Source organism: Arvicola amphibius, chromosome 7, assembly GCF_903992535.2.
Source record: "Arvicola amphibius chromosome 7, mArvAmp1.2, whole genome shotgun sequence".
NCBI lineage: Eukaryota > Metazoa > Chordata > Mammalia > Rodentia > Cricetidae > Arvicola > Arvicola amphibius.
Genome location: NC_052053.1, coordinates 11,666,232 through 11,672,489, shown reverse-complemented (window position 1 = coordinate 11,672,489; position 6,258 = coordinate 11,666,232). Strand labels below are relative to the sequence as shown.

Here is a 6,258-nt window from a genome sequence, read left to right as displayed (position 1 = left end):
CTGTAAAATGGGTTAGCAGAACGTGGTTCTGTGGTTCACTTCGGATAATCCATGCATAATACTGAGTATGGGGTTTAGCTCATCTATGAAGCATACATGTGTTTGGGGAGTATTCTGACCCCTGGGCTTCATGCCCTGCTGCAAATGGCAAGCTTCCTCTTTCTGCTGGGAGTGCACCCTTCTTCATGTCTGCCCTCCCCACATGCGGTGGTGTTTCCTGCAGTTCTGGTTTCTCCTTCTGACCCTACTTCCTCTTCTTAGTCACCCCCATTTTTACCAGTTGCCACCACCCAATCTCTCATACCCAGCCACCTCCCCACCCCTCAAGCCTACTTTACCTCCCAGGATCCATTAGTCTGGCAGTCTCGGTGCCCTCCGTGCATGGCATGCCAGCCTCCTTGACCACCCCCTCTTCCCATCTTTTTCCTGATCCTGTACAATACTCCCTCAGTGCTCACAGGGTTCCAGAGACCTCAGTGGATACCAAAATCTGGGAAGATGCAAATTCTTCATACAAGATGGTGTTTGCATAGACCCTAAGCACATCCTTCCGTATACTTTAAATCATTTCTAAATGACTCGCATCAGCTAATGCAATGTAAACTGTCAATAGTTGTTACATTGTATTTGAGGGAATTGTGACCAGGAAGAAGGAAGTCTGTGTTTCTCATGTCAGTGTAGCCATAGGCCTAACAGGAAGGGCTAAAGAGTAACTGAAGATCTACAAGATGGTGAACCCCGCAGCAGGGTGCCCTACACAGGGCTGTAGCCATGTGGGGTTCAGCTTCTTGTCCGGCACCTAGAAACCTCAAGTTTTGCATTTTTGGAACTTCTTTTCTGGGTGTTTGATTAGGGGGAGGTCAAACCCATCAAATCAGACTCCGAAGCCTCGGAAGTGCTGTGTATCTCCTCCTTACGCCACCCCTTTCATCCTGTCCTTTATTGTTTTTACTGAGCCAAGCTGTCGAGCATCTGAGGCATTACCACTGTCCCTACCCTGGCGATATCCAGGTGTTCCTGCGCTCAGGGATCTCCCAGGGCAAAGAGGAAAGTAGTTTGAAAAGCTGAAACAGAATTCAGGCTAGGAGGTGTGAGGAGAGAGGCCCGCCCAGCTCCAAGGCTCAGGGGCTGTCTCCAAACAGGGCTGGAGGAGCCCAGGTAGGATTATAACAGCACTGGATCTGAGTCAGCACGCCAGGGGTGGACTGGAGGACTCCTAACCGGCCATCGTTGCAGCAGCACAACTTTGCTTGCAAATTCTTCCAGGCTCAGCACTTACTTAGCCTCTCTCCCCTTGGAGGAGCACATTCAATGCACATCAATGCCATAACTTCCATTATTATATTGCTGATTCTGTGAGACTTCATATAACTTTACCTTTAAGATTTATTTGGTTACCAAAATAAGAATAACTAGCAATACATATTGACTATGGTTTCTTTCAAGGTCATATAGGTAAAAACATAACCATCAACTTGCTATTAAACGTAATGAAATGTTTGCATGCTCAAGCTAGTAAGTAAGGAGGTTCAGCTGAGCGCAGTGATCCAGCCTGGAGCCTGAGTCATTGAAAGGTGAAGGCAGGAGGAGCAGCGGGGCTATCCTTGGCTACATAGTGATTCTGAGTCAATTTGGGCAATGGAGACCTTGTCTCAAAAACCAAACAGAAACAAAGTAAGGCTACTGATGGAGTTTACATTTTATAGCCACTGAAACAAACATTCAGTGTCTTACTTAGGGTTTTTATTGCCGTGAAGAAACATCATGGTCATGGCAACTCTTTGTTGTTGTTGTTTGTTTGTTTGTTTGTTTGTTTGTTTGTTTTTCAAGGCAGGGTTTCTCTGTGTAACAGTCCTGGTTGTCCTGGAACTTTCTTTATAGACCAGGCTGGCCTCAAACTGAGATTCCCCTGACTCTGCCTGCCAAGTGCTGGGATTAAAGGCATGTGCCAGACCACAGCAACTCTTAGACAGGAAAGCATTTAATTGGGGCTGATTTACAGTTTAGGGATTTAGTCCATTATCATCATGATTATCATCACGGCAGAAGGCATGTCAGCACACAGGCAGACACGGTGCTGGTCAAGTCGCTTAGAGTTCTCCGTCCAGATATTCAGGCAACAGAAGAACAAAATGAGTCACTGGGACTGGCTTGAACATCTGAGACCTCAAAGCCCACCCCCAGTGACATACTTCGTCCAATAAAGCCATGCCTACTCCAGCAAGGCCACACCACCTAGTAGAGCCACTCCCTCTGAGCCAATGGGGCCGTTTTCATTCAAACTACCACACTCGGTAATTTCAGTTTTGCCTTGCATTTAGGAGACAAGTCTCCTCCCAGCCCCATTTCAAGTGTTTCTGTGGGATCTTGACAGATTTGTTGTCCTGTTCAGAATGACTGGCTGGACCCAAGTATTATAGAAACTGAATGGTCTAGAGAAGAGGAGGAAAAACTCCTGCACTGGGCCAAGCTGATGCCAACACAGTAGCGGACCATCGCTCCCATCAATGGAAGAACAGCGGCCCAGTGCTTGGCACACTAGTAGTGCCTCCTGAACAAAACTGCCCAGAGGGACAATGAAGAGCAAACAACAGATGACTTCCGAAAACTTAAACCTGGAGAGAAAACCAGAAACAAAACCAGCTCGGCCGATCCAATTGACATGGATGAAGATAAACTTGAGATGCTTTCTGAGGCTCGAGCCCAACTGGCCAATACTCACGGAAAGAAGGCTAAGAGAAAAGCAAGAGAGAAGGAGCTGGAAGAAGCAAGGCGCCTTGTTGCCCTCCAGAAAAGACAAGAGCTTCAAGCAGCTGGCATAGAAATTCAGAAAAGGAAAAAGAAGAGAGGAGTTGATTGTAATGCCGAAATCCTATTTGGAAAAAAAAAAAAAAAGCCTGCTCTTGGTTTTTATGATAGCTCTGAGGAGAATTACCAGGCCCTTGATGCAGATTTCAGGAAGTTATGGCAGCGGGATCTTGACGGGGAACTAAGATCTGAACAAGAAGGAAGAGATAGAAAAAAAGACAAACAGCATTTAAAAAGAAAAAAAGAATCTGGTTTGCCATCAGCTATTCTTCAAACTAGTGGTGTCTCTGAATTTACTTAAAAGACAAGCAAGTTGGTGCTACCTGCCCCTCAGATTTCAGATTCAGATCTTCAGGAAGCTGTCAAGGAGGGTCAGGCCGGTGAAGTTGCTTGGCAGACCGCCGCAGAGGAGTCTGGGAACCACAACTCTGCTTCCAGCACTCTCCTGTCTGAGTACCAGGTCACAAACAACAGTGTCACTCTGAGAACACCACGGACTCCGGCCTCCCAAGACAGAATTCTGCAGGAAGCTCAGAACCTCATGGCCTCGACCAATGTGGACACTCCATTGAAAGGTGGGCTTAATACCCCACTTCATGAGAGTGACTTCTCCGGTGTGACCCCACAGCGGCAGGCTGTGCAGACTCCAAACACGGTTCTGTCTACGCCTTTCAGGGCTCCTTCTCGTGGAGCTGAAGGGCTGACTCCCCGAAGTGGAACAACTCCCAAACCAGGCACTAATGCCACCCCACGTAGAACACCACTTAGAGACAAGTTAACCCTTAATCCTGGAGAGGGGATGCCAGACTACAGTGATCCCTCTATGTGAAGCAAATGGAACGGGAAGCTCGTGAACATCTCCGTCTAGGGTTGTTGGGCCTAAGAACGATTTTGAAATTGTACTACCATGAAATGCCGAGAAAGAGTTGGAAGAATGTGAAATAGATGATACTGACTTTGAAGACGCCGCTGATGTGGGTGTCCGAAAGCAGGCCTTATGAGATGCTGAGCGTGGGAAGGAAATGAAGCGCATGCACAAAGCGGCTCAGAAGGATCTACCAAGACCGTCGGAAGTAAATGAAACTATTTTAAGACCTTTAAATGTAGAGCCACCTCTAACAGATTTACAGAAAAGCAAAGAATTGATCAAAAAAGAAGCGATTACTATGCTTCATTATGATCTTCTCCATCACCCCTATGAGCCATCTGGAAATAAAAAAGGAAAAACTGTTGGATTTGCTACCAACAATTCTGAGCACCTTACCTATCTTGAGCATAGCCCTCATGAGAAGTTCTCCAAAGAAGAACTGAAAAAGGCCCAGGATGTTCTGGTACAAGAGCTGGAAGTGGTAAACCAGGAATGAGGCAGGGAGCGCTCTCCAGTGAAGCTGACAACCAGGCATGGGAAGAATGCTTCAGCCAAGTCCTGTATCTTCCTGCTCAGAGCCGCTACACAGGGGCTTATCTTGCAGTGAAAAGGCCAGAATTGGATCTCTTGAAAAGAGACTAGAGAGAAACAGAGGTCACCTGACAACAGAAGCCAAGAGAGCTGCAAAGATGGAAAAGAAGATGAAAATTTTGCTTGGCAGTTACCAAGCTCGTGCTATGGGGCTCATGGAACAGTTGAATGACTTATGGGACCAAATTGAACAGGCTCACCTGGAGCTACGCACTTTTGAAAAACTCGAGAAACATGAAGACCCTGCTGGTCCCCGGAGGCTGGAGTGTCTAAAAGAAACCGTGCAGCGGCCACAGGAACGAGAGAAAGAGCTTCAGCAGAGATACGCAGATTTGCTGATGGAGGAAGAGACTTTACAGGCAACGTTTGGAAGCAAGGCTAATGCTCTTCCATGGAAGAAACTGTTGCTGGTTTCATCTCTGCAAGCCTGAAACTTACGTTTCTCTTCATTGACAAATTTACCCAGCACCTGTGGTTTCTCAGTTGTTTGTTTTGAATGATACCGATCTTGTGCATTCCTTGGACTCCAGGATAATGAGGGTTTAAATTATCCAGACATTCGTTCATTCTTTGCCAGAGTCATATTTGCAAAATTTTGTAGTTTAGGCCTTTAATTTAAAAAGCCTGACTTTAAATACTGCCTGTGAGTAAACCCTTCAATAAAAAGAACGTGGAAAACTGAAAAAATTTAAAAAAGAAACTACTATATTATTTAAACCACTGCTTGGCCCATTAGCTATAGCTTCTTATCGGCTAACTCTTACGTCCAGCCACGGCTTTAATCCTACCTATATTGTTACCAAATTAAAGACTCAAGGTCAGAAAAAGAGAAAGATATACAGTAAAGAGAAATTCAAAGATGAAAAAGAACTCTAAATGGTTTACTGTGTGTTTAAAAATATATGCAGGCTTGGGAGAAAAGAAAAAGGTTACAAAGTCTAAAAAAAGAAAAAGAAAGTAGTTCGGTGTGGTGGCACACACTTGGAAGACAGAGGCAGGCAGACCTCTGTGAGTTCAAGGTGTGGTAGCAAACACCTTTAATCCTAGCACTTGGGAGGCAGAGACAGGCAGAACTCTGTGAGTTCAAGGACAGCCTGGTCTACAGAGTGAGTTCCAGGCTAAGATACACAGAAGCCCTGTCTCAAAAAGCCAAAAATTAAAAATAAAAGAAATAGAGTTTAAAATAAAGCCATGTAAAGTGGAAAACACACAGAGAATCTTGATCTGTATGTTATTATGTTCTCTTTGAATTGTTTGAATGCTGAGGAAGGAACAACAGCTGCCAAAAGATATTTGTTTATAAATGTTGCTGAATTAATCCAAGGTAGGTACTTTGAAAGTACCCTGTCTTCAAAATTGAAGTCAAAAGGTATGTTACTTTGGAGAAGAGGTTTTGCTCTTGTTTCCACAGGAAATGAGAGACTGTGGATTCATTCTGAGTTAAGAAAAATCAGGTTTGATCAAGGAAGATCACCTGAGAAACCTCTGGTAGGAACAGATGGCCCAGATGTCTGAGTTCTACATCAAGAAGAGATTCAAGACTGCTGCCTGAGATGATCAAGACTCACAGGATAGTCCAGTCAGGACTTGATTATAATTCTAAATTTTCCTTAGGTCCACATAAGATTATCAGTGCCCCCAACCAGTAGGAAGTAGCCTGGAAAACTATGCCCACATTCACAAAAAATGGACTATGGATATTTTCCTTTGTTTAAAAAAAAAAAGAGGGGGAAGTGGTGTGGGAGAATTGTCTGTATTCTGTCAATTATGTTTTAAATAAATGCTGATTGGCCAGTAGTAGGCAGGAAGTATAGGTGGGACAACCAGACAGGAAGTAGATGCAGGTCTAGAAGAACAGGAGAATTCTGGGAAGAAGGAAGCCCATTCCTCTGCAGTCATGAGCCCACCATTGAAGAAGCAAGATGTGACTTGCCCCACTGAATAAGGTACTGAGCCACATAGCTAGCATAGACAAGAATAATGGGCTATAT

General features: G+C 44.9%; 1 pseudogene; it reads left to right on the top strand.

Annotated features, from left to right (window-relative positions):
- Window positions 1-1,638: 1,638 nt before the first annotated feature.
- LOC119818869 lies at window positions 1,639-4,698 on the top strand (annotated as a pseudogene).
- The last annotated feature ends 1,560 nt before the right edge of the window (window positions 4,699-6,258 follow it).